Source organism: Phalacrocorax aristotelis, chromosome 2 (genome assembly GCF_949628215.1).
Source record: "Phalacrocorax aristotelis chromosome 2, bGulAri2.1, whole genome shotgun sequence".
In the NCBI taxonomy this organism is placed as follows: Eukaryota; Metazoa; Chordata; class Aves; order Suliformes; family Phalacrocoracidae; genus Phalacrocorax; species Phalacrocorax aristotelis.
The window spans coordinates 143,799,339-143,808,200 of record NC_134277.1 but is presented as its reverse complement, the minus strand read 5'-3'; the positions used below and the strand labels follow the sequence as shown (position 1 = coordinate 143,808,200).

At 40.9% G+C, this 8,862-nt stretch overlaps 1 protein-coding gene across 4 annotated transcripts in view; it reads right to left on the bottom strand.

The window, feature by feature from the left end:
• Positions 1-6,506: 6,506 nt before the first annotated feature.
• KCNS2 (potassium voltage-gated channel modifier subfamily S member 2) overlaps positions 6,507-8,862 on the bottom strand; it is a 25,646-nt gene continuing 23,290 nt past the window's right edge. For all 4 annotated transcript variants that reach the window (XM_075085483.1, XM_075085481.1, XM_075085482.1 and 1 more), the window contains one exon: positions 6,507-8,862. This exon is cut by the window's right edge and continues 2,009 nt beyond it. The gene's annotated coding sequence lies outside the window, so the exon portion shown is untranslated.

Sequence of the window (8,862 nt, the reverse complement as noted above, 5' to 3'; positions counted from 1 at the left end):
AGTATGATGGGGTATACAGGCTTAACAGCAAGAGGTGTCCTTTTGATCTCTCATCACACATGAAAACAGGTGTCATAGTCCAGAGATTATGGAGGTCAGAGATTATTTGAAGAAGGATTAAGTAGAGTTACCATTTTTCTTAGCAACCATATCCAAAAGCATAAGATTCTTTTTAAAGTGCAGGCTTTATTTCAGCCTGTAGATAAGTCATATTTATTTTTCATCTACCAATTTTCCTTGCTGAAACTATGGAAGAAGACTAGAATTATTCAAAAAGTGTTTTGTATTTAAAAGTACAGAAACAAATCAAACTCTGTACTTATAAATACAAATAATAATATAACTTTTTCTGAGTCTCCTAAACTCCAGGAAGTTTTGTTTTGTTTCTCCTGTTAGCTGATCTTTACAGAATAAAGTTCTTGAGACCATCCAGAAAATAATGAGGTGACTGTATCTGACTTACGTTCACATATAATTGCTCAATCCAAACCCCATTTACCTCTGAAAAGTGAACAGAAGTCTCCAATGCAGTAATACTGGTTCGGTATTTCAATAAATACCGAATTTAATAAATACCGAATTCAATAAATACAGAAAGAGCTGAAATATTGCTCTGACTCACTCCAAGAGTCTCTCTCATCCCGTTAGAAACCCTGAAACAACCAAAAGTTGTTTGGTAACCCACTATGGGTATGTGCTAGAAAATGTAGATGGACTATATACATCTCCCTGACTATTACAGGCATTACAGTGAAGAAAATTAACCCCTTCTCAGCCAAAACCAGCTGAGCAACCTATCCTGCAAAGGAAGCACATCCACCACTGATTGCTCAGCTTTTATAGAAATACATTAGCTTTTGGGGCTGTTTATATTCCGCAGCGTTATGTGGCTGAAATCAATGGCAACAGCATTTTATTAGGTTAGATAAACCTGTTTTTCCTAGTTAGTATAACTTTTTTGTTGACACCCAGATGTTTAAACAGCTCCCAAATATGTAATTATTGGGATAAATAAGGAGTGGAGGATTTTGAGGCTCACAGAACCAGCAATACACTAGCCCCGCATCTCAACAGTTAATGCAGATTTATTCCAAGAGTGGGTATGAGTTTGAAGCCTTTTAAATGTGGTTAACATTGATTTATTCAGCCCATCAACTGACAGAGTTTTTGTACATCTCGTAGCGCTTACCTGCAGTTACCACCTCCACAAAAAGATGATGGTTAGGTCCTACCTTGCAGCTGAAGTAGGAGGAAGTCTTATTGGCAAAGTGTTTGCTTAATATTTAATTTTGTAGACAGATGCTGAACTAAAGTGTTTAGTTCAGCTCTTTGCTCAAGATCGAGGAACGACAAGTCAGTCATATTTAAAAAGAAATTACTGTTGTGTTTTGGAGCCGCCTTCCAGCTTCTGTCCTGGTCAATGGAAATGAGGCTGCTCAGGGCTGAACGTGTACTGTCCTGCAGACCCTAACAGTTGCTGCGTCCCCTCGTCACAACAAGAGACAGAAGCTGCATGGCCGTACTTTCCTAATATCTGCTTGCTCACCACCCCCCAAAATACGATAGGGCTCCCATTTTCACGTTTCAAGCTCCCTGCTGCTGACCCGAGTGAGGGGAGAGTATGCCTAACACCCCTGGCTGTGCTTAAAAATTTGGGAATCTAAACTTCGGGAAGCTGGCCTTAGGTGTTCAGTCCAGACCTCTAAATGAAACCATGCCAGACATGGCTGTCCTGTGCACTTTTTAAGCAAAGAATCTGACCACTCTTCCAGCTGCAGCTTTGCTTTTCATTCAGGTTTTTTATTATTCTTTTCTGGACTGTATAGGATTAATGTTTAATTTGAAAAGCCTGGAATCGAAGTAGACTAATCTTTCATTCACCATGGCTTTTTTTTTCTCACCTTCTCTAGCAGGATGGAGAGATGCATTTTGGTTTTTCAATTGTGCTTTCTCAGGAAGAAAAACTGTCAGATATCCCAGATGTCTTGTTTCAGGAAACAATAACTGTCTGTCAAAGTACGTTGCCTTTTTCTTCTATATTCTTCATGTGTCTAGCCCCATCTCTCTCTGAATCTAAAGGGATTCTTAAGAAAATCAAATGCACCTAGAAACACCTGCCACCTCCTGTTCCCAACATGACTCCTATCTCCTGGCATGTTAGATGGTGTCAGTGCTTTGAGGCTCCTACCAAGTGCGAGGAAGCACATTTGTGGTTTTGTGTGCTGGTGGATGGGCCAGTGCTGTGTAACGGCTCACATGACGAGGTGTCCTCTGTGCCCTCCAGCACTGCCCTGGTAGCGCTGGTGAGAGTTCCAGCGTGGCTCCAGTTTATTGTGCTTGGGGAAAGTGAGAGCCAGGAGTGGGGCTGCCCTCGCTAACAGAAGTGCAAGGAATGCTCGGTGTACTTTTGCCACCAAAAGCATAAACAAAATTGACCTATAATTCTAAAGCATTTTCAGTACCACAGCTGAAAAGTCCCATGCAAAAACCAACCCTCAAACCTGATAGCTCACCTGCCAGGCTGAATACAAAAGGATTGGAGAAGGAGTGGCATCCTGACTTCGGCTGTTTGAGGTGTTCCTGCTGTGGGGGCCGGCCTTGCCTCTCTGCTAACTGAACAGAAGAGGAAGGAGGTGCATAAGGGGGAATTGACCTGGTCTTCCTGCAGGTGCTTGCATGTGGCACCAGCCTCTTTTCAGATTTCAGCTGTCTTCCTTAAAGCGTGCTCCCACAGGGAATGCCAAGAACCACTGCCCTGGGCTAAATTATGTCCAGGGCTTCTTCCTTTGGGTTTTCAGGGTAGGGGTCAAAATGTTAAAGATCATACTAACAGTAACAGTAGGAAGCTGTGCCTTGGTAGGGAAAGAAGAAAGAAAGAAACAACATAGACAAAGGATTTTTCCCAAAAGTAAACCACATTTTGGGGTGTTATCTTTTGCTATACTTGGAAAACCTAACATACAGAGGTGCTAGCCCTTGATCTGGAGTGCCCGGGCAATGCTACAATAGAAATACATTAGAATTTACTTGGTAACTAAATGGCTGGTCATTAAAGGTGCTATGCTAGGGTATCAATGTTCAGAACATTTCCTAGAATGGGACAGAACAGGAATTTCAAAAATAACATAGTAATTTAAAAGGACAATTTCCACTGAAACTTGATGGGATTGACATTCCTAAATGAGGAACTCCAGCCACTGATTTTGCTGTGTTATGACCCCACCACATCACCCACTCATCGTATGTCACGGGGGCTGCAGGAATCATCACATCAGGATGTGGCAAACAGGTAGAGAGGTGAAGCAAGAGGTACAGGACTTAAGCTGGGCAGAGCAGTGGCTGCTGATAAGCAAACCGTGATGTCTGAGTACCACTCATCTTCCAAATGTGATTAAAATTTTTATTTGAAGGTCAACAGTATGATCAGTGGAATAGTCTTCTCAGAACTACAGAGACTTGTGCACCACACAGAGTGCCTGTGCCTGTGGTGGCCACAGGCAGCTGTTGGATTGTGCATCTGAAAGTGGGCAGCTCTCTTAGGATGCTGTAGATATATAGAATAAATTGGCAGATTTATAGCAGACTTTGTCCAATCCCCAGAAAACCTAGTCCTGGTTATTTCTGAATGGGGACCAGAGAGAAGCCAAACCCCGTCAGTACACTGAAAGAAAAAAAGTAGTGGGAGGTGCTGATGTTTCTTCTACACTTCTGCGACGCTGAAGCATTGGAGTTGTGCCTCTGCCTCCTATAGCCAGATGCATGCATTTAGCCACGTGAGGACTTACATGATTTAGGGTTGTGTGTAAAGGGCGAGGCGATCTCAAGCAAACAAATTTCTGCAGTGTCCAGTGGGAGCTCGGTTTGAGTCTCAACACCTGTGAGATGATTCTCCACCCTCTGTACAAGCAGGAGAAATAAAATACCAGAGCCAGACCTTTCCCAGCAGCATCACAATATCTTGGGAAACACTTTCTAAACTGTTTGAAGGTTGCCTCTTCCAGTTGATGAACCATAATTTTATATATGAGAGGTGAAGAGATCCACAATCCTTAATAAAGGTGATGTTTCTTAACAAACTCAACGATTGCTCTGAAAGCCCAGACATTACGGCTGTCTCTGAATTAACTAAGCAGAGAACTGTTGCTTTGAATAATGTATTGCCTGTTGTTGCACTGTTAACCCAGTAAATTATTCTCAGGGGAGAAGCATCAGCTTATTTTAAAATTATTTTTTAAAGGAAAAAGGCAGAATCAGTAAAAGATGCTTCGGAAACTGAGTGTTGTTCTAGCCCTGCCTAAATAGCGGGCAACTTGACAACAAGTTACAGGAGATCAAATTAATTTCTGGTGTAACTTAATGGGAAGCCAGGTGCATATATTGGGGGGGAGGGGGGGGGAAGAGAAAATAACATGATGAGAAAAGAATAGTTCTAGCACAACACCTCATGGAGGGATATGAGTGGTGACTGTGGGTTGAATGTTGTTTGAAAGTACCATCAAAGGCAGCCTAAAGTCAGGAGGATTGTGAGAGGAAACAGATAACTAGCACAGCAAGAGCAGTTACTCCAGGGGCTTTCTGCTGCTTATATGTGCACAGCTGGGGCCTCTGAGGATGGGGGTTGTTTTGGAAGAGATTAAAGGTCACGTCAAGTTGATTTAGCACCTACAAGTGCTCTTGGTATGTTGCTTAGTCCATAATCTGGGAGGTAGAGAACAAGAAGCTTGTGCTATTTGCTCAACTGAAAAATGTGGGTTCCTCCCACCCCCCCACCAATTAAGAACATTTCTAAAAATAGAAGTCTAGCCTGATGTATATGTTTAAAAGAAACGTATCCTCACAATGAGATCCAGGCTTCTCTTTGATTATAACATACACTCAGAATTCCCTGAAATTTATATCAATTCTTAATCCCTGGTGAAATACAGTTTTTTATGCATTTAATTTCCATTTTGTGGCACAAAGCTGAGTTCTTGAGTGTGTTATACACCACGGAGACAAGAAATGCAGTACAAAGAGCACCAGATACAGTAGTCCCCTGCAGTCTTATAAAGTCCTGTACAAAAAGGTACAAATACCGGAGGTATTAAAGTTGGAAAATTAAATGCAAAGTTCTTAGTTTTTAAGTTTGCAGTGTGGAATAGCTCATGCTATATATAATCAATGAGCAAAACCCAGTCTGCTTTCAAAATGGATAAAATAGGCTGCAGGGAAAAAGAGAATTAGCAACTGATGAAAGTAAGTGAATAATAAACCAGACAATAATACAAAATCTGAACATACATAAAAAGCTTAATCACAATCTATATATAGATTTTACATCTCAGGAAAATAATGTAACATATTGCTTCTCAAGGACATATCCGATTCTCATAATAGCCTAGATTTGTACTAGAAATCGAGATTCTCTAACACTTTTTTCCTGGCAATAAAGTAAGTTGCCTCATTTGAAATATTACCATAATCCTCATTTAAGCACTTCAAAGCTCTCGGCCGAAAGTGAGTAGGAGCAGCGTCTTCACTGGTGCCAGGAAGGTGAGGAGGAGCGCATGCCAAGTGCAATGTTTTTCATTAAACAGCACATCCCTAGTAAGCAGATTTCTGACCACAACAGTTTTCATGTTTCAAACGCTGGAGAAAGCAGCCAATTAGTCCTCTCATCCCTCATTTCTGACCTGCTGTTTTATAGAGGTGAAAATGCCCTGCTCTTACCAAAAAGTGATTTGAGAAGTCTAGCAAAAGTACTGACTACTCAGAAAGTACACCACCTCTTCTCCTCACTGGGGCTTTGGAGAGATCGAATTTTTCCTTTGAAGTGTAAAACATTTTTCTGTAAGGTTTATTTAATGAGAGATGAGGATTCTCAGCACTTACTGGACTGAGCCCTAGAATGGAGGGTACTTCATAAAATGGCAGAAAGGGTGTGCCTCGTTCCTCCTTGCCTAGATATTTTGGGGGAGCTAAGACAACAGCATTACTTAAATTGGAACAATTGTTATCCTCCTCAGTGAAAAATTCTGTTAGTCATAGGCAAATAATAAAACTGCTGTACAAAGCGATACAATACGGTACAACGCTGGCTCAAACAGATTAAATCTAAGTAGAAGTAATGCAGAAAAAAAGGCTACATCCCCATGGATGGTCAGGGGAACGGGACTTGCAAAAAGAAAACCAGAAGGAAGCTTGGCAGGTATAATCCCGTGAAAATAAGCATGTAAGGGCATATGGTTGCTGTCTCTAAATACACCACGCATGCAAGCACTGAGAGGAAAATGAAATATTTAAGCAAAAGAACACTGGTGGCATGAGAAAAAAAAGCTGATATAAAGCAGCCATTAATAAAATTATGCTAGAAGTTGCACAAGCCTTGGAGAGCAGCGCAGCTCTGGAATGCTCCGTTGGAGGAGGGGGGAGCAAAAATCTGACTACTTTTAACATGGAGTTAGTTAAGTTTATGAAGGGAATTCCTGTGTACTGTGTAAAGTCATTGTCATGATAATAAGAACATATTAAATTTCAGTACTTTATTTATTTAGTGTCTTTGATCCAAAGCATTTATATAAAAAAGCAATAATGAAAATTCCTTTCAACCAGTACAATAAAAGTCATAATTCCTTGGGGCATTTCATTTTCTTTAGTAAAATGCAATTTGGACACGTTCCATTCAATATTTGCCGAAATGACAGAGCATCAGCCCTACGAATAATAATAAATCTAGAACATAAGATAAGCTATAGATTATTGAAATGATGTGTTGCAAAGTTTAGATCCAACCTTTGCAATGCTAAACTAGCAACAGCTGAGGGAATTTGTGACTCTTTGGCAAGTTTACAGGTCTTTTCAAATAACTGCCCTGAAAGTCATTGGTTTTCAACTCTGAATTTACTGCTTGTGAAACTGAGATAAAACCACTGCTCCACTGCTTGGCGCTGGATTCCTTGAAGGCCCCCAACCAACAGACCTAGTGAGAACTTGCAGTGTCCTGCAACATAAGTGGAAGAGTTTGCCACCCTTGCAGCATGTAACCTGTATGTAACCTGTATGTGCTGCACAAGCCCGTCTCTTCCCTTATTCCATGGCATTTCAATCCAAGAGGCAACCTAGTTCTGTGCCGTGTTTTGGACGGGTGTTTGTAGGTGTATGATAGTTTACACACGTGCAATATGAAGCAGGGACAAGACTATTGAATCTATGCCTGTGACCCAGCAGAGAACTTGAACCAGCCCTCCAGAAGTGAAAACCTTAGCAAAATGCTTCAAGTTTGGACACCTAAATTGGGTTATCTAAATGTACCTTCACAGCCATGTATATGGCTCTTTGATTTTCAGGGACAGCAAGCAATGTCTTGCCTATTAACTTTATAAGTTGTGCAGGCTATGTTGAAATCTCCAAGAGTTTTCTTTGGTAAGGTTAGAAAGGACCCGTTTCCCTCACGCTTCACGGCCTAAATCAACTACTAACTGCCGTGAGGGGAGGGTGTTCAGAGGAAATGGTGGCGGTGGGGGTAAGTTATTTCACGTCACTGGGCATACAGGAATCTGATCCTGAGTGGTTAGATTTCTAGTTTTAGGTGGAGCTGATCCAGACCAGACAGCAACCTCTAATAGTCTAAAAAGGGGGAATTACCTATTCATACCGTATTTGCTTTATTGTGCCAGTTGGGCTGCTCCTTGTTGCGGTACACAAACACAGGCTTCCAAACATGACCATTTGAGCTTTAGTATTTTAATTTCTCTTCTATATAGCTTGAATTTATTTTCTGAATCTCTCTAGTCTTCACAAGTAAAACCAAAATAATTAAAAAATTATTAATAGGAACATTATATGTAATAAATGGGATGGAAAAGCAGAAGGATCTGAAGAGTGGGTTCTGCCCAATGAGTACCAGTAGTATGTTTTATAGCACCAATCCCTAGACGCGTAAAGAGAGGAAACAGTGGCTTCTGCCTGTTCGTTACAAGTGTTTGATCCCTGTACGACTGTGTAAGGGAAGAGGCTGAGCACTCAAGAAAAAGTTTATACAGATTCATGATTACTCTTGAAAACCCAGATGATCTGCTCTCTCATGTCTTTTTTTTTTTCTTAAAAAAATACCCAAAGAACAAACCTCTTACAGGCCAGACCTTGAAAGGATTTAAATCGACTACATACGTCACAGAAGCAGGTGGGAGGATCTGCCCACAGTGAGTGCAGTATTAAGCAATTTTTCTTTATCTGTTCCTTTCTTAGGCCCTTATACCCTTCCTTAGCTGTAAGTTGTGAGTTCCTTTCTGAGGGAAAATGTGACTTACTGGGTTTTTTTTCTTAGAGTTTCCTTGGCAGAAAGCTTAATGGAATTGTCTGCCATCAACACCTGTTTTCAAGCTTTCCTGATAAAATTAGATTTTATATCTCAGCATCACATATGGCAATTTTATAATTAGTCTTTTTGCAGTATATGAATGTCAGTTCCTAAAATGCTGCCTATACTGTTCATGGGGGAATATTTCACTTCATTAAACAAATCCAAGTCTTTCCTTGGAGCTTCCAATTGTTGAAAACCCAAGTTTTTGTGTGTCTAATCTCAGAAGATTTCTGACAGACTGAAATACAGCAAATCTTCAGCTTCACTGGAACCGAGCTGTGTGCAGATCACTTCTGGACATGTGAACCTGAGATGTCTTCATGAACCACCGTACCTAGGGTCACTGGTGGAAACGTAGTCTTTGAATAGGTAGCTATCTGAAAATGAGGAGTGGGATTCGTCGGAGGGCTCAGGATTGACCTAATCTTGGAAGCAGAGGTAGGTCTATGCTTAGGAGCTTCTGAAAAATATTACCATACATAACATTTCAGAACAAGAACACCCAGTTTTTAACACACGTG